This window comes from Oncorhynchus masou, chromosome 33, assembly GCF_036934945.1.
Source record: "Oncorhynchus masou masou isolate Uvic2021 chromosome 33, UVic_Omas_1.1, whole genome shotgun sequence".
Lineage (NCBI taxonomy): Eukaryota > Metazoa > Chordata > Actinopteri > Salmoniformes > Salmonidae > Oncorhynchus > Oncorhynchus masou.
Genome location: NC_088244.1, coordinates 28,160,607 through 28,180,628, shown reverse-complemented (window position 1 = coordinate 28,180,628; position 20,022 = coordinate 28,160,607). Strand labels below are relative to the sequence as shown.

At 45.3% G+C, this 20,022-nt stretch overlaps 1 protein-coding gene across 2 annotated transcripts in view; it reads left to right on the top strand.

The window, feature by feature from the left end:
* The first annotated feature begins 2,208 nt into the window (after positions 1-2,208).
* Positions 2,209-20,022, top strand: part of LOC135528182 (plexin-A1-like) — a 299,019-nt gene continuing 281,205 nt past the window's right edge. For both annotated transcript variants that reach the window (XM_064957082.1, XM_064957081.1), the window contains exon 1: positions 2,209-2,328. The gene's annotated coding sequence lies outside the window, so the exon portion shown is untranslated. The remainder of the gene's footprint in view (positions 2,329-20,022) is intronic.

Below are 20,022 nucleotides of genomic sequence, written 5' to 3'. Positions count from 1 at the left end.
TATGTTTTTGCAGTTTTAAAGCAAGTTTTCTGCAGTTCTACACATTTTGCCATTAATTATGCCATGTTAATGATATCTGAGTGAGAGTGCCGAAAATAATCAATGAGGGCCCCCTGGGTGGCCCGTCGATATTCGACCTTGATTACTGCAAATTTACACTGAAAAATATCAACGCAGCATGCAACCATTTCAAAGGTTTTACTGAGTTACAGATCATATAAGGGAATCAGTCAACTGAAATAAATGTACCTAACCTATGAATTTCACATGACTGAGAATACAGATACACAGATATCTTTAAAAAAAGTAGGGACGTGGATGACCCCCATTTGCCTCATGCAGCACGACACATCTCCTTTGAATAAAGTTGATCAGGAAGTTGACCGTGGCCTGTGGAATGTTGTCCCACTACTCTTCAATGGCAGTGCGAAATTTCTGGATATCGTACACGTCGATCCGGAGCATCCCGTAACTTTCTCACTGGGTGACATGTCAGGTGAGTAGGCAGGCCATGGAAGAACTGCGACATTATCAGCTTCCAGGACTTGTGTACAGATCCTTTCAACATGGGGCCATGGATTATCATGCTGAAACATGAGGTGATGACGGTGGACGAATGGCACGACAATGGGGCTCTAGATCTCGTCATGGTATCTCTGTGCAATCAAATTATTGTCAATAAAATGCAATTGTGTTCATTGTCTGTAGCTTATGCCTGCACATACTATAATCCCTGCGCCACCATGGGGCACTTTGTTCACCACGTTGACATTGTCAAATCACTCGCCCACATGACGCCATACGTCTGTCATCTGCCCAGTACAGTTGAAACCAGGATTCATTCGTGAAGAGCACACTTCTCCAACATGCCAGTGGTAATCAAATGACGCCAAACTGCAGTCAGATCAAGACCCTGGTGAGGGCGAGCACGCAGATGAGCTTCCCTGAGACGGTTTCTGACAGTTTGTGTAGAAATTCTTCAGTTATGCAAACCGACAATTTCATCAGCTGTCCGGGTGGCTGGTCTCAGACGATCCCGCAGGTGAAGGAGCCTGATGTGGAGGTCCTGGGCTGGCGTGGCTACTGGGCTCTGTGGTTGTGAGGCCGGTTAGATGTACTGCCAAATTCTCGAAAATTACATTAGAGGCGGCTTATGGTAGAGAACTGAACATTCAATTATCTGGCAACAGCTCTGGTGGACACTCCCGCAGTCAGCATGCAAAATGCACAATCCCTCATAACTTGAGACATCTGTGGCATTGTGTTGTGTGACAAAACTGCACATTTAGAGTGGCCTTTTATACAGCACAAGGTGCACCTGTGTAATGGTCAGGCTGTTTAATCAGCTTCTTGACATGCCACACTTTTTTTAACCTTTATTTAACTAGGCTCGTCAGTTAAGAACAAATTCTTATTTTCAATGACAGCCTAGGAACAGTGGGTTAACTGCCTTTTCAGGGGCAAAACAACAGATTTGTACCTTGTCAGCTTGGGGGTTTGAACTTGCAACCTTCCGGTTACTAGTCCAATGCTCTAACCACTATGCTACCCTGCCACCCCTGTCAGGTGGATTAATTGTCTTGGCAAAGGAGAACTCCCCAGTAACAGGGATGTGAACTGATTTGTGCACAAAATTAGAGAGAAATAAGCTTTTTGTGTGCATGGAACATTTCTGGGCTCTTTTATTTCAGCTCATGATGAACCTTGGGACCAACACTTTACATGTTGTGTTTATATTTTTGTTCAGTGTAGATAACTGACTAGATAGACTAATTTACCAATTTAAAAATGTTAGCTGACACGGCTAATTGAGTGATGTTCAGTGACTGATAAATCAAGAGAAAAACTGCTGATGCAGAACCAAATGTAGGATCTACACCTTGTATTCTACTATTCTAACCCTCAACAGTAAATTGAGAACCAAGTCTAGTCTGGGCCTATTATGTTGGAATGATTAAACTTCATGAAAAAAAATGACCTTCAATCAATCCGTGTTTGGAAAGAAGTCTGACTGACGACGTTTCCCTTATAACAGAGCTGTCACCAAGTCAAATGCAGAGGCCACTACCGTGCCCAACGCTGCCACCTACACGCGGTAGGCGGCGACGCGACCAAGCAGACAGCGGCAGCAAGCATTCATACCGCTCAGAACAAGGCTTTTACTTGCTATTGCGAGCTCAGACCGCATACCACTCCATTCATGCTGTGAGAAGCTCAAGACTCGGAACGCGGAGCTTTTGGGCGAGAATCGTGACAGTCGTGGAAATGCCTTCAAGTTTAATATTTTAACCATGCTGAAGAAAACAAACCCCAAGATCACAATTATCCGTAAGTAGAGCAAAACTTTTCTGCTGCAACTTCACTTATAACGTGGTTATTACAGTGTCATTTGTAGCTTAGTTTGTGGCTCGATTGAGGGACTGACATTCCTTCTCTCTCCCCGGATGTCTCTTCCCCGGCTGTTTCTATTCCCTGTGTCGTAGTATTAATATAATTCGGATAGGCAACCGAGGACTCAATGAATGCGGTTTGAGGGAATCCTTTAGGTTCAATTAGGCTATCTGCGTTCCCTCAGCCTATTCAGGTTTGGGCAGACCACATTGTTTGGCAAAATAATTGAACGCCCTATTTGATATGATTGGCAAGTTGGTAAAGTAGACCGGTTACGAATGGACATAAGTAGGTGTCAAGCAGCCGTGTGAAGGCTACATAGCTGGGGCGTTCTCTTACATGCAGAATGTGTGCAGATCACGCAGGAGAATAGAAAAGGAGAATAGAAAAGGAGAATAGAAAATTCAATTTCATTTTCAACTCCATAACTTGCACACATAGAGCTTGCCACTGTGTCATTGCCTGGAGAAAAATAAAGCCGTAAATGGCAATTTATTGAAGTAATTTCAGAAGCTTTGAAATGTCTTGACGCAGTTGGATATACCATTATTTTAATGTCGCATCAACATGCACTTTAATGTAATCGTATATATTTGTTTTTACACAGAATGCGTAGGTGACGATTGGTTTGGGGATGACTGTTGGATGCAGCCTATGCATTTCATTTCGATGCCGAGAAAATCGGATAAAAGTGGTATGACTATGCTGGAACGTGTTGGAAGAAGCTCGTATATAACCTCCACTTTAGACTCCGCATTTTGGCGATCGGATTTTTTTTTGTCCACAATGCATATTAATGTTCAGACATCAGCGTGGCTTTCAGATTTCTCTTGGAGTGTGATTCCTTTTATTTCCGAATTTATCTAGGGGATTAACCATTTTGGTGGTGTCCCGCTTTTGTTAAGATTCCCTATTGCAGTGTGTTTAGATGTGTAGTCTACATGCATGCGGTGCTGGCCGTGATGTTATTCACACAACCACAGGGTATGCACCATTGGTAGACATATAAGTACTATATGCAAGTACGTTTTTATTAGGCTTTTCTATCCTACCGATAGGCTATATGATTAAAGGGATGCGAATGTATTTTTATGCGTAACCAAACGGGCACTATTTTTTATTATGGGGGCCTTATTGGAGAATTTGAGGGCCACTTCATAGACGACCATCCAAGTTTTATTTACACATTGGTGTGTGGTCTTGCTACTCATAAATAGCATAATGTGGATGACAGGCTAAGAAGCAATCACTAGATGTGCGAACCGTTTAGGCTATTCTTCCACAATTTTCAATAATTACAAATGGGTCCACTTAAATATATTGATTTCATTTTTGCAGACATCTGTTAGCTTTCATCGCGCTCCTCTTGCTATTTGATTTGATAGCCTAGCGACGTAATACAACAGGCATGCATCCCTATTGTAACAATAGTGGGGAAATCTGGTTGATTTAGGCCCCTACTTGCGTTATGAATCAACTAACGGTGAGTGATATTGTTTTGAGGGGCGCTCACTGGGGGCTTTGTGTCATGGTTCCCGCGCTCATGTTTGGCTGCCCTAAGGCAATCTTTATTTTGTTTCCCTTTGCATCTCCTTTGTGGAGGAAAAATGTCTGGCCATATCAACTGAAAACAACCCGTAATTCATAGGCTACAGTAGCCATAGCCATATATGATAAGACGTTTTACAATCGGGAGTTATTTGAATATCATATGGACGCTGGAGTCATTCCTTAGCTACAGTAGCTTATACTATAAAGGCTCCATACATTTGTCTTGTTTTTCCTTTAAATCTGGACTGCATGTCTGTTAATTTGCTTTTCACATGCACTCAGTGCAATATGTGCTCAGCATGCATGTCATCTGAAAAGTGTGGGTCACATAAACACATAGTTTATCAGTGGACAGTGGGACAAGCCACGCGCAGGCCAAAATAAGACATTTAAATGAGAGGCCATGAATACCCTAGCCCAAAGGCGGCAGATGGCGATATTGAGTCTTTCCATCTTACCATCCAAACACGTTGTATGCAGCCGGCAATGGACTCGTGTCCCATGTTGACCGGTTCATACCTAAAACATTCTCCAGTCAGGCTGCAAAGGCGTCTGTTTTCTCATTAAGTAAATGTAATGGCAAGAATTGCAGACATGGGTAAAATATGCATACTTTGTGAAACACAATTTCCCACCACCATGCTAAAGTGGCTAATGGCTAGAAATGCTAGTCTCCGATGTTGCATATTGTAAAAACATTTATTTTTTTTAAATGTTGAATATTGCATTTGGCCAATCAGGTTGCAGCAGTCTGTTGTTTATGCATTGATCACACTGACAGCAACATAATGCAAAATGGAACGCAGCATCATCTGGATATGTGTGCAACAAAAGTTAAACATTCACCTTCAGCTACCATTTCTGTCAAGCCGACACATACAATTTGATGCATACATTGGATAAATCCAACATATGCACCGCACAGAACGCACTGCAACTGCCTGTGCAACGCAATGCTGCAAGGCAAACGCAGGGTTCCATTAGAAATTAACGTACTTTTGGTGTACCATAATGCAATGATGCTGTCGGTGTGATTGAAGTGTTACCCCTGGCTGAACACAGGGTGCAACGTCAGGAAGTATCATTAGCCACTAGCATGGTGGTGGAAAATGGTGTTTCATAAAGAAAGTAAGCATATTTTACAAAACTGTTTCCGTCTTCTCACCATTAAATCAAGTTAAGGAGGAAATGGACGTCATTGCAGCCTGAATGGAGAATGTTTTAGGTACGAACCAGTCCATGGAGGATACAAGTGCATTGCGGGGTGCATACAATGCGTTTGGATGGTAAGACGAAACCATCAGTACCAGATCAATATCGCAACCTGCCAGCTTTTGGGCCATGAATACCCCACTTAGTATGGAATGCCAGTCACCGTGCATTTCTGTGTCCTCGAATCGGCGCATGTAGGCAATTATTTTGTGTAAAATACAGTCATAGATGATGTCAAACAGAACAGTATGGTAGAAGTAAGCATTTGAATCGGACCTTTATGGCCCTTATCTGCTTGAATGACAGGGAGATATGTTATGTGGAATGATTGTCCCTGACAGCTCCCACCCTAAACAGGCCACTGACACATCACTCAGTGCATCTATCTGTGTCTCAAAGTTCCAAACGGTTCCAAACGAACAAAATGCTTTTTTCCCCAGGTGTGTATGGACAACATCCCAGAGTGATAAACCCTATCACTTCTGTTTCAATTAGTGAATCCATGTAATTGTTGATTCGTTTAAATTCTTATTTTTACCTATTTGAAATGTTTTGTTATTGCAGTAGACTCTATTCATTTCAGTAATAACAAACTATTCTTCGGTATTTTTGTCCTCTACTTTTTCCTATCCTCTCTTTCAAGGCTCTGGTCTGTCAGGGATAGTGGAGCTTTTATGTCGGAAATGTTTTGAAGCTGGCTCTGCTGGAAAAGGGCACCTAGATCAAAGGGACAGAGATTGAAATAGTTTCTCTTCTACATTTTTTGGGGGGGAAAATGACAGGTAAAGAAAATGGAGGAGGCAGACGTATTCGATGTTGTCAAAGTCACAGTCTTCTGTGAAGACCATGGGCTCTAAGTCAGTGATTAGTATTCCATTTGATTGTTTCCACAGCAAACATGCCGTTTGTTTTCTCAAATTCAATTTGAATATCTATTTGACGGCCTGCACACTGTTGTCAGGAGTGAACACAATTTTATCAGCACTTATTCCTCAAAATCTCCTATATGTGTAAATACTGTACATGTGTTTTGGTTGTTATCCATACAGTACGTACACCTGACTTGAAGAGGATGGTCCCATTCCACGGTATTGGAATAGTAAACCCCTGGCAGTATTAGTGATGGGGGGGGGGGTATGTGACTCCATATTTCCCATGTTATGTCCATTTCCAAGATTGGCTTTTTGTACATTCTATAAAAGTGCAGGTTCAAAGCTTCAGAATTGTATATTATACACTGCAGTTTGGGGAAACATGGAAAAGTTATGCTTATTTAAAATTTCGAAAAACATGTTGTTCCACCTTCTAGACAAGTGCCAGAAAATCCCCAACATGCATGAAATGATGCAGTATTAATATGCAGGTAAAGCTAACCAACAACTAACAATACAAACAGATTTCTGACTAAATGAGATACAATGTATAATTAGCTGGCGTTAGAAACCAAGCAACTTATTGAGGCTGCATGCACACAGTTACAAATAACAACTCCATTCAGAATATGTTGGCTCTTGGTCGTTGTAGCCTATCCTTCTCCTTCCATTCCATCATTCTAATTCCACCTTCCATTGATTAGATAATCTCCTAACGTTTGCCTATTTGCCTCTTGATGATTTATGATTGGCCAACAACAACAACAAGCTACACGCGCCACTCTTGTGAAAAGCAAAGAGCAGCAGCATAAATGATAAAATGTATCTTTCTCTCTCTACTGCAGGAGTCACATTTTGATCTGTATGGGTCCTTCCGGACAAGTCCGTTAAAATTACACATACCCGAGACCCGTGACAATCATTTCCGACCCAGACCTGTGATATCATTTAGAATTCTGGATCGGGTCTCGGGTATTCGGGTACAGGTGGAGCCCATCGTCCTCCAGAATGTATCACAACATTCTCCCACTGAGCTTTCTCTATAGCGGCAGTTCAGTTCAGGGGAGCAATGTTGTTGAGAGCTACAGAAACATGTTTGCAGTTGTCCATTGCTAAAAATGATCTGCAGTATTCGCTGATCGGAGAAGACCCCATTATGTGGCATGGCAGACAAATCAGGACCTATCTCACGGCATGACCATCCCCTCCATTATCTCAGCCAATCAAGGCTAGCCAGGAAAAATCCTTAGTTTCTCTGTGAGAAATGAACGAGGCTCATACTTTAATTTGTATTCATATTTACAGATCACCTACTAGTTTGCTATTAAGACGCATGAAAGTTCACGTTCAAGAAGGCGTTTCTGCAACAACAACATAATAACATTTTTATGAAAATACTTTAAAAAAAATTATCCTGTGAATTAGGAATGTCTGTTTTACTGCTAGATTGAGAGATTTAGACACATATTGCAATAATGTCTTATTTTTTGCTCTAGTTGGCTGTACCTGCACCAAAATAGTATTTTTCCTTCATAGCTTGTTCTCCATCATCTTTTTAAATAGGGAGCTAATACGTTTTCAGCACTTTTATTTCCATGACTGATCAAAACTCCTTTTCTCATTGCTCTCTCCTGTCCCTCTGCAGTAGACATATGGTGAGCAATATGTTTGAAACAATACTTACAGAATTGTGAGAATCGCAATACACATCGTATCAGCACCTACAGCAAGGATCGTGATAATATGCACACACCAACACATTACCATCCACACATCATCCTTCACAATTCAAATCAAATCCAATTGTATTTGTCACATTCTTCGTAAACAACAGGCGTATACAGACAGTGAAATGCTTACTTACGGGCCAGTCCCAAAAATGCAGAGAGAAAAATAGAGAAATAGTAGAACAAATAGAAAAACAATAACACATGGAATAATCATGGTGGGTGAGGATTATATTTGTAGCCCTGAGCCATGGCCAAAGTTAGACGGGTGTTTTTTCGTCACATAGATTTGAGACACATCTTCTATTCTGATCCACTGTTTTGGCTGGCTTGCAGCAGAGAGGAGAGGGGAGGAAGGGCTTTCCTGGGACGCCGAGTCTGACGGTGACAATGATATTGACAGTCTGGGCAGGAGCCTGGGAACGTCTTAGTCTGCATGCATAGCACTCCTCCTGATCAGGACACTGGCTGGTCCACCTCATTCTCTTGAGTGCTTAGTCAAAGACAAACGTGACAGTGTGTGTTTGTGTGTGTGTCTATGAGCACACGACCCTCTCTAAGTGTAAGTTATTATTACACTCACCCAATAATTAAAATGACTTTGCAGTGGTTTGGTAACATAGTGCTTGCCTTATCAGGGCTCAGTGTTCTTATCTGGTATAGTATCCTAACTTGCCCTGCTGTTGGCTCTGTATAGCAACACAAAGACTGTTCTGGGTACTGAGGCCTTAAGGCCAGTAGGACACCCTGTTTAGGTGCGTCGGACCTGGTGGGAAGGAACTTTGGAAGCTTTGCACCCCCGTACTCCAGGACCCATCTCTATTTCAACATCAGCATATCTCTCAGCCCGTAGGTCCAGGCCATCACACACTCTACCATCTGTTGCCTGCTGTCGCCGTGACCTATCACAGGCTTTTGTTACTTTGCTCTACCAGATGTGCTGTTGTAGCATTCTGTGAGAGGAGGCTGTAGAAACGCATGGAGATGAATTCACTCAACACATTTCCCGGCGAATGCTGTTTTTTTCTTCCCCAAATGTGTTTTGAAGAGTGTTTGTTTAGAGATCTCAGCTGAGACTTTGCTCTCGGCAGGTCGGGGTTCCTAGTGAGAACACCACCACACTGTGTGTGTGTGTGCGTCTACAGTACACTGTGTGTGTGTGTGTGTGTGTGTGTCTACAGTACACTGTGTGTTTGTGTGTGTGTATGTCTACACTTCGTGTGTCTTTTCCCCCACACAACAGTTTGCTATAAATTCCTCCCCAATGTGAAACTAAAGCAAAGTCAGTAGTTTATTCTTCACAAAATCTCATCATTTTGTCTTATGCGTTGATTGTTTACTACTATTACATATAGATGATTTCTTGTCATTTTCTCTCCTGTCCGATATACTGCATTAAGTCTATTACCAAGCTGCTGCTCTGTGTATCGAGGGATGGTAATAATTCAGCAGGCCAGGGCTGTATGTAAGACTAATAGAGAGGGAATCACAGGAGGAGTCTGGCCCTGGGGACTGGGAAAGCCCGGCCGTACGGACACCACCAGCACAACAAATCAGCTCCCTGTGGGGACTGGACAGGGGAGACAGACCCTGGTTCTGAGGGAGGAGAGGGAAGTGTAGAGGGGGGGGGGGGTTCGCACAACACTGCCCTTTCTGAGCTGGGGCAAGAGACCCTAGTTCACCCCCTGCCAGAGCACCTGTGGCTGACACGCCCGTGTTTATTTATTTATCGGCGCAAGGATTCACATGTAGCAGCAACAACATCCTTCCTTCCTTCCTTCCTTCCTTCCCTCCTTCCTCCCTCCCTCCCTCCCTCCCTCCCTCCCTCCCTCCCTCCCTCCCTCCCTCCCTCCCTCCCTCCCTCCCTCCCTCCCTCCCTCCCTCCCTCCCTCCCTCCCTCCCTCCCTCCCTCCCTCCCTCCCTCCATCTATTGTCCCTCCTCCCCTGTGGTGTTTGCCTCAGTGCTGCAGAGACTGACATCTGGTGTCATCAAAACACTGAATGTGTGGAGGGATGGTGCCTTCAGAAGGGGGTTGGCCCTGGGAAATGGGGTGAGGGGTAGCTTGTTAACCATTCTCACAGCTCTGTGGCCTCTTTGTCAAGGTCTCTATCTGGTAAATCCATTTGAATTCAATCACTTTTTGACAGCACCCCTTTTGAGTTAAACAAAACCTTCCATACATATTTGCACGTTTGTAGAAGTGCTCAGAAAGTGACTTTTTGGATCCGAATGCCAAAACAATTAGGAGATAGAGGTGCTCAAAGTTTAAATATTTTGCATTTCCTTATCAAAATATTAGTCTTTATCACTGCAAAAGATAAACGGTTGAAATTGATATCAATTATAAGCTTATTAAAAAAAGTATAATTTTTTTTTCTTTAAAGGTCAATTCAGATTTTTCATATTCGCATACGTTGTAGCTTAGACCCTATTTTATATAAGGTGTTTGTGTTGTGCCCGCCATCAGTTGAGACAAAACATGCTCTTAAAGGGTGGGTGTCATGTTTTGGCTGATACATTTACTAAAATGGGAATACAATTGAAATGTAAACTTTTAAATGGTAACATAATGATGGTTGGAGGTCCACACATCAGAGAATGTTGACTTGAATGGAATATCTGTTTTTTTAAATAATACTGTCAATCCTCCATAGGAAACCTATTGAAATCATAGAAATATAGATACTAGAATTGACATGACCATTTAAGTTGACATTTGACGGTGGGTGAACTGGCGGCCATCTTAGTGGCAGTAATTAGAAAATACAATTCAACTTAAATGTATTTTCCAGTGATTAAGATTGGATGTCTCATGGTATGGTGGGGTATGCAAAATGGCTCAACTTTGAACACCTTTATCTCCTGAGAGTGCCCACATCCTTCAGATATACTACATATTCTATCCATATACTGTCCATATTGTCTATACATCCCGGACTCCGACATTGCTTGTCCAAATATTTATATATTTCTTAATTCCGCTACACCCGCAATAACATCTGCTAATTAGGTGTGTGCGACCAAGAGCATTTTATTTGAATGTTTTGGCATTAAGGTCCAAATAGTAACTTTCTTACCACTTCTTCCCATTGGCAAATATGTATGGAAGGTTTTGTTTAAATCAAAAGAGATGCTGTCAAAAGTGATGACCCTATCTCCTGTCAAAGCCATTATTTAGGCTCAAGTGACAGGGTACCAGCTGTGTGTGAGCTGTGGTTGAGTTCTGGTCCAGATGCGGTCATGTCCTCTGTCAGTGTTCTCCACTGACTTTGGACCAGTGGTGTGTGAGGTGAGCTGTGGTTGAGTTCTGGTCCAGATGCGGTCATGTCCTCTGTCAGTGTTCTCCACTGACTTTGGACCAGTGGTGTGTGAGGTGAGCTGTGGTTGAGTTCTGGTCCAGATGCGGTCATGTCCTCTGTCAGTGTTCTCCACTGACTTTGGACCAGTGGTGTGTGAGGTGAGCTGTGGTTGAGTTCTGGTCCAGATGCGGTCATGTCCTCTGTCAGTGTTCGCCACTGACTTTGGACCAGTGGTGTGTGAGGTGAGCTGTGGTTGAGTTCTGGTCCAGATGCGGTCATGTCCTCTGTCAGTGTTCTCCACTGACTTTGGACCAGTGGTGTGTGAGGTGAGCTGTGGTTGAGTTCTGGTCCAGATGCGGTCATGTCCTCTGTCAGTGTTCTCCACTGACTTTGGACCAGTGGTGCGTGAGGTGAGCTGTGGTTGAGTTCTGGTCCAGCTGTCATGTCATGTCTTCTGACCGAGGTCTATACTGACATAGCACCATCAGTTTGGGAGCTGTGGTTGAGTTCGGGGCCTGATGCAGTCCTGCCCTGAGACAGTGGTCTCCACTGAGTGCCTCAGTGCAGACAGAGGAGGGGTGAAGTGCAGGCTGGTGTTCAGTAATCTCCTAATTAATACCCCATTAAAGGATTTGAATGAGCTTATTGATCTCTCTGGGAGGGGAGGGTTATACTACAGACCACTACATGCCAGGGAAAGGATATTTCCCTTCTCCCTTTGTTTAACTCATTATTCATGTCCTTGTCCTGCTCCTCCTGATGTATCACGGTGATCACTGCTCCCTAACGTCACAAGGCCTGAGGCAGCCATAGGGTTTGTAATCCTTGCCTCTCCATGTCAGAGCAGAAGACCTCCTAGTGCCATGCATCTGATGGACACCACGCATCGCAAGAAGAATGTGTGGAAAAGTGCACCCCCCACCCCCCCTGTGGGGATTTGAAAGGGTTAAGTGAAAGGCCAGGATGAAGAGTGGCATTTGTCAGTGTTACCGTGCTGGGTGACCTGTAACTTACCAGGCCTTCACGGATGAATAGCGCTTCTTCAATACCACTGTGTTGCTGAGCGGTGCAGTGCTCTAGTTTAGTAGCTAGCTGGTGTTGCTATGACGTACAGGGATGCAGTGCTCTAGTCTAGTAGCTAGCTGGTGTTGCTGAGCGGTGCAGTGCTCTAGTTTAGTAGCTAGCTGGTGTTGCTATGACGTACAGGGATGCAGTGCTCTAGTCTAGTAGCTAGCTGGTGTTGCTATGACGTACAGGGATGCAGTGCTCTAGTTTAGTAGCTAGCTGGTGTTGCTATGGCGTACAGGGATGCAGTGCTCTAGTCTAGTAGCTAGCTGGTTTTGCTATGACGTACAGGGATGCAGTTCTCTAGTCTAGTAGCTAGCTGGTGTTGCTATGACATACAGGGATGCAGTGCTCTAGTCTCGTAGCTAGCTGGTGTTGCTATGACGTACAGGTATGCAGTGCTCTAGTCTAGTAGCTAGCTGGTGTTGCTATGACGTACAGGGATGCAGTGCTCTAGTCTAGTAGCTAGCTGGTGTTGCTATGACGTACAGGGATGCAGTGCTCTAGTCTAGTAGCTAGCTGGTGTTGCTATGACGTACATGGATGCAGTGCTCTAGTCTAGTAGTTAGCTGGTGTTGCTATGACGTACAGGGATGCAGTGCTCTAGTCTAGTAGCTAGCTGGTGTTGGTATGACGTACAGGGATGCAGTGCTCTAGTCTAGTAGCTAGCTGGTTTTGCTATGACATACAGGGATGCAGTGCTCTAGTCTAGTAGCGAGCTGGTGTTGCTATGACATACATGGATGCAGTGCTCTAGTCTAGTACCTAGCTGGTGTTGCTATGACATACATGGATGCTTTGCTTTAGTCTAGTAGCTAGCTGGTGTTGCTATGACATACATGGATGCAGTGCTCTAGTCTAGTAGCTAGCTGGTGTTGCTATGACATACATGGATGCAGTGCTCTAGTCTAGTAGCTAGCTGGTGTTGCTATGACATACATGGATGCAGTGCTCTAGTCTAGTAGCTAGCTGGTGTTGCTATGACATACATGGATGCAGTGCTCTAGTCTAGTAGCTAGCTGGTGTTGCTATGACATACATGGATGCAGTGCTCTAGTCTAGTAGGTAGCTGGTGTTGCTATGACATACATGGATGCAGTGCTCTAGTCTAGTAGGTAGCTGGTGTTGCTATGACATACATGGATGCAGTGCTCTAGTCTAGTAGGTAGCTGGTGTTGCTATGACATACATGGATGCAGTGCTCTAGTCTTGTAGCTAGCTGGTGTTGCTATGACATACATGGATGCAGTGCTCTAGTCTAGTAGCTAGCTGGTGTTGCTATGACATACATGGATGCAGTGCTCTAGTCTAGTAGCTAGCTGGTGTTGCTATGACATACATGGATGCAGTGCTCTAGTCTTGTAGCTAGCTGGTGTTGCTATGACATACATGGATGCAGTGCTCTAGTCTAGTAGCTAGCTGGTGTTGCTATGACATACATGGATGCAGTGCTAGCCCAGGCAGTGTTCGGTGTTCCTGTAACATGTGCTGCTTGGTCATGATTTGGAGAGAAGCTAGCCAGCGGCGGTGTGGAGGTGGAGGGGGAGGACGAGAAGGAGGGAGACATGGGCTGAGAAACATGGCCTGTTCTGTGGAACATCGGCAGCGTGATTCCTTTATGATTCCTTTAACAGACCTGGCGTGTGCAAACGTTACCCAGCCGGCTTTGAAGCCCTCTTCTCCCCTCGCCTTCTCTCTGGTGGTCCGAATGGCCTGCTATGGAAATGATTATCCTGGCAGCGCATGGAGGAACCTGGCCTGCTGTGGGTCGTGGGCAGGGGTCAGGGTTCACATACCTTCTCCCTGATGAGATTCTATTCGCATGTTTCCCTGCTAACTATCACAGTTCAGGGCAGAAGGAGAACAGACCAGCTGTGTGCCTCTGGCTGTCTTGGCATGGGAGTCGGTTTCCGAATGTGTTTGCGCTTGTGTGCTTATTTACACATGCATTTCAGTTGATCACCTACTGCCACATTAGACCTCAATCACATTACAGTGGAACTGGGCTGATAATTGTCAGATGTTTTCCCCCTGGTTACATTTGAAAAAAATCACAAATGGCTTATTTGTGAAGGAACTAACTGCAGTGTTTCTCTAGTATAGCATAGCAGGATGACGAAGATGAGGGGAGGACTGTTAGTCATGACAACCCCCAAGCCACAGCCCAAACAGCTGTTAGCCTTACAAATCCCTCCAGTGGTTCTGGGCTCAATGACCAGTGGAGCAGAAGCTTTAGCTTTAAGTTTAGCAGGGGACTTAGTACATCACTCACTCCAGTGGATTTTTAGGAAAATGAATTGGTTGATACTCAGACGGCAACAAAGTGAAATTAAGAGACTTCTGTCAATAAATGTAAACTTCTCTCTTTGCAACCTTTTGAGCTCTTTTTAGGTGTATATTTGTGTTTGTGTGTGTTTCTATGTGTATCTCTGTGCGTTTGGTATAACTATCTGTCTGAGAAACACACCTTTACACCCGGGACAGATGTAGTGCGTGTGTGTAACTGTGTGTAACTGAGGCACAGTTGGTCCCAGAGTAATTTGACAGTGAGATCCCATCTCAAGTTGGGGATGAAGTAGTGTTGGTTGTTACATATACAGCTCTGTATCAGCCTGCTAACCTCAGGCCTGATAAGAGAAGGTCTTTGGAGACACAGCTATGCACAGTAATGCAGGGTGTGATCCACAGCAGGGCAGGCCAAGTCCTCTCACACGACCCTGCTCTCACGCCCCAATGACCCCCTTTGTATAGTGGTCTTTAGGAAGACTGACTGAATGTCCCCCAGTCCCAGTCATGGGCGATCGATATGTTTTACTGTGGGATGGTAGCTCGTACGACGGATGTTTGGTGTGTGTTTGTGTGCACATATTAGTGGGACTGTTTGCACACAACTCCTGTATAGTCCATATCATTTACATGACTGTGTCTGTGTGTGTGCATGTGTGTTTGGCGTGGAGTGTTTACCTAGGGTCAATCCTCTCCCAATCGTAGCCAGTTTTGCCAACTCCCCAGCCATTCTTCCCAACTTCCTGTTGAGTCGTCTGTGGCTGAGAGACTCCAGTGATGAGTCGAGATCCTCTGGGCCGTGAGGAAGAGAGAGCAGGCCAGGGAGCAGGCCAGGAGGAATAGCTCTGGCTCTCTGTTTGAGTCAGGGCCTCCAATACATCCCTATATCACGTCCCCTACTAAGTAACAGGAGGGCGTTCTCATAAATTGTTACAACCAAACGAATGCTGTTGTGTATTTGTGTACAACTGACACGGCAGTATAGAGACTTAGGGAATGCTATGTTGGTTTACGTAAAAAACTGTTTTTGTTGCGAGTTTCCTGAGTGTTTGCTGATTAGTAGGGGTGTGTATGTACTACTCCAACTCACAAACAGAGTGCTGTGGAGAGTCGGGATGCTGGTGGAGCGGGAAAATCACGGAGTCTGTTCAGTTTCTGCATCCCTTCATCTCTCCCCCTAAGTACTCATTCACTGGAGTAGATACTACTAAATGCCTGTAGTAATGTGGTAGTATAACCGGATCCTACATGTGAAATGAGTGCCAGTACATTAGTGTGGTATAGACCCAGACAGAAGGCTATAATATCTAGGCTTATTTTCCCAAGTGGACCACGGCTGTTTATATTTCAGAGGTGTGCTGAATTACTTCATTGCTTGATTGGATGAATTGCCTGAATCACCGGCCTTTACCACATACCAGTGGCTACCAACCTGACAGAGATCAACCCCCCTCCTCCAACGCCCATCTCACTCCAATAGAGTGTAATTCCCCTCGGGATGGTAGGGGGTACGGGGGTCAGTAAGGAAACAGGTGTGTGCTGTCATCGCTTGTATAAAGCGTATAAAGGTGGAGAGCCGTGCTAACCCTATCCCATATTCCCCTGGCTCTGGCCGTGCACGTCTGGAGCGCTTTCAGGCCCGAGCCGCACTAATCAGAACCACATCCATAGCCAGACCCAGTTTTCTGGCAGATAACGTGGCTAGAGCTGCCCCGTGCGAGAGAGCCCTGAAGCATTCCCCTATAAACCCTCCACAGTGGAATCTTCCAGTTCTGGAATCTTAATTTGGATCCACTATGGTCAATCACTGTCACAATAGCACATTTCTACTAGATGGGAAATCAAATCACACCATGTAGGTAGGGGTAGAGTGACTATGCAAAGATTTGAAAGCAAGCATGTCTAATACCAGGGCACAGAGTCAAAGCACAGAGGGCAGTGCAGGGGAAAGAGGGAGGGCAAATGGTGTCAATTTTAATATAAAAATATAAAATAATATTAGATGTTTTATTGTCACATACACTGGATAGGTGCAGTGGAATGTGTTGTTTTACAGGGTCAGGCAGAGTAGCACAGTGCCTCTGGAGCAAATTAGGGTTAAGTGCCATGCAAAAGGGCACATTGACAGGTTTGACGGCTCGGGTATTGGAACCAGCGACCTTTCGATTACTGGCCCAACACTCTAAGCACTAGGCTAACTGCCACCCTGCTCACATCTGATCAGCCATCTGCACATTAATGAGGGATTTCATTTATATTAAAGATGCAAATGTAGCCTTTAAAGGAGATTGAAATGCTGAGCGGAAGTGTGCGTGGCGGGTACTTTATCTGGGTGCTCTGTTCATTAGCCTGCTGTAATTGTGTTAGCACAAACCCAGACGGCAGGAACTGAAATATACCACTGGAAATGTCACAGGAGCACCGGGGATGACACGGACGTGTTCACACAGACTGGCGCACACACACACACACACGCTTCCATGCACACGCTCGTGAGTGAGCACACATACACACGGTCACGCACACGCACGCACGCACGCACACACACACACACACACACACACACACACACACACACACACACACACACACACACACACACACACACACACACACACACACAATTTATCTAAGTGGTTATTCGCCGAGAGACCCTGACCCTGCATTAGAAATGAAAGCCCTCCTTCCAATGGAGTTGGGTGCATCTTGTAGTGGCCGTGGCTGTGCGTGTGTGTGTGTGTCTATCTCTCTCTGTGTGTGTGTGTGTGTCTATCTGTGTGTGTGTGTGTGTGTGTGTCTGCTCACCTCAAGTGGTAGCATTTAATCAAGCATGACACTCATCTCTGAGTTCTTGAGCGAGAACTTGAATCCTAATATCCTGTTTGAATCATGTGTGTGACTTTAAGCTGGATAGGAGAGGCAGGGAGACATTCCAGGGAGCCTTGTGATGTGCTAGCCTGGGTACCAATCTGTTTAGCTAACATTCCACTCCTTGTACTCTGTGACATACTGCATGACACAGATGTTTAGAATGACAAGGAGTGGAATGATAGCTAAACATACTCGTAACCAAGCTAATGATGTGCTATTTCACGATGAATTGATAAAAACACAACAACAGCATTGGCTCGGTGAGGCAAGTTCGCAGGCAGTTGACTGGTAACCCCTCCTACCCTCAGCGGGTGTTTTCCGCAGTTTCCTCCTCCTCTCCGTGCCTGGGTCTTAAAGGCGGCTACTGGTCTTAACTGATCTGTGCTGCTGTAGCCTGTCAGACAGGTCTATTGTCTCCCTCCATGTAGCCTGTCAGACAGGTCTACTGTCTCCCTCCATGTAGCCTGTCAGACAGGTCTACTGTCTCCCTCCCTGTAGCCTGTTAGGCAGGTCTACTGTCTCTCTCCCTCCCTGTAGCCTGTTAGGCAGGTCTACTGTCTCCCTCCCTGTAGCCTGTTAGGCAGGTCTACTGTCTCCCTCCCTGTAGCCTGTTAGGCAGGTCTATTGTCTCCCTCCCTGTAGCCTGTCAGACATGTCTATTGTCTCCCTCCATGTAGCCTGTCAGACAGGTCTACTGTCTCTCTCCCTCCCTGTAGCCTGTTAGGCAGGTCTACTGTCTCCCTCCCTGTAGCCTGTTAGGCAGGTCTACTGTCTCCCTCCCTGTAGCCTGTTAGGCAGGTCTATTGTCTCCCTCCATGTAGCCTGTCAGACAGGTCTACTGTCTCCCTCCCTGTAGCCTGTTAGGCAGGTCTACTGTCTCTCTCCCTCCCTGTAGCCTGTTAGGCAGGTCTACTGTCTCCCTCCCTGTAGCCTGTTAGGCAGGTCTATTGTCTCCCTCCCTGTAGCCTGTTAGACAGGTCTACTGTCTCTCTCCCTCCCTGTAGCCTGTTAGGCAGGTCTACTGTCTCCCTCCCTGTAGCCTGTTAGGCAGGTCTACTGTCTCCCTCCCTGTAGCCTGTTAGGCAGGTCTATTGTCTCCCTCCCTGTAGCCTGTCAGACATGTCTATTGTCTCCCTCCATGTAGCCTGTCAGACAGGTCTACTGTCTCTCTCCCTCCCTGTAGCCTGTTAGGCAGGTCTACTGTCTCCCTCCCTGTAGCCTGTTAGGCAGGTCTATTGTCTCCCTCCCTGTAGCCTGTCAGACATGTCTATTGTCTCCCTCCATGTAGCCTGTCAGCCAGGTCTATTGTCTCCCTCCATGTAGCCTGTCAGACAGGTCTACTGTCTCCCTCCCTGTAGCCTGTCAGACAGGTCTACTGTCTCTCTCCCTCCCTGTAGCCTGTCAGACAGGTCTACTGTCTCCCTCCCTGTAGCCTGTCAGACAGGTCTACTGTCTCTCTCCCTCCCTGTAGCCTGTCAGACAGGTCTACTGTCTCCCTCCCTGTAGCCTGTCAGACAGGTCTACTGTCTCCCTCCCTGTAGCCTGTCAGACAGGTCTACTGTCTCCCTTCCTGTAGCCTGTCAGACAGGTCTACTGTCTCCCTCCCTGTAGCCTGTCAGACAGGTCTACTGTCTCCCTCCCTGTAGCCTGTCAGACAGGTCTACTTTCTCCCTCCCTGTAGCCTGTCAGACAGGTCTACTGTCTCCCTCCCTGTAGCCTGTCAGACAGGTCTACTTTCTCCCTCCCTGTAGCTTGTCAGACAGGTATACTGTCTCCCTCCCTGTAGCCTGTCAGACAGGTATACTGTCTCCCTCCCTGTAGCCTGTTAGGCAGGTCTACTGTCTCCCTCCCTGTAGCCTGTTAGGCAGGTCCAACACTTATCATCAAAACAGTATCATGCTTTTAAAACTCACCTCACTGGGATCATCCATTTCAACAGCAGGTTGAAACAGTGTAAAACAGGGTCGTTGTGGATGTTGTTTCAAAGTCTAACACAGTGAAATGGACAGCAATTTCTAAGGTGATGATTAATTCAAATCACCCATATGCATAGTACAGCCTATGAGCCCGAAAACACTCCACAGAATTAAAATGAGGATTGTGCCATTATACAATATCTAGTCTATTACGGATGGCAGAGAAACATAAAACAAAGTGATTGAAGGTGTCTTTGGTACATACATTGGTCGAGCCAAAATTAAACACATTCTAGTGATCAACTTTGAGTGTGGACTGTATTATCATGCATACTGGCTGGACTGGTTACCTTATGCTACGCTCTAAATGTTGATCCATGATTTTGGGAGAGAACATATAGCCCGAGGCCATGCTGTTGGTTCATTGATTGTGCAGGGCGGTTTACAGTTATGAATTATTGAATTCATATTTGATTTTGTTCAGCCTAGTAATAGGGATTTAAAAAAAAATATTTTCCTAATCAATTGGGTGACACATTCCCATTAGCTATATAGAATATCTCACCACCATGTGTTTCCATCTCCTCCTCTCTCTCTCTCTCTCTCTCTCTCTCTCTCTCTCCTTTATTCCTTTCTCCAGCGCGCAGGGGGGCTGTCAACAGTTTAGTGAAATATGGTTTTGTTGAGAAAACATGTTAATATCGATGCTCCCCAACAGATTTCACCTGGTTTCACCTGGTTTCCCAAATGAAGCACTGGTTAGCTGCAGGAACAAGGTTGGAGCCCCCAGGGCATAGAGTTTGGGCAGAATATCCCGTGTCTTGCAGAGAG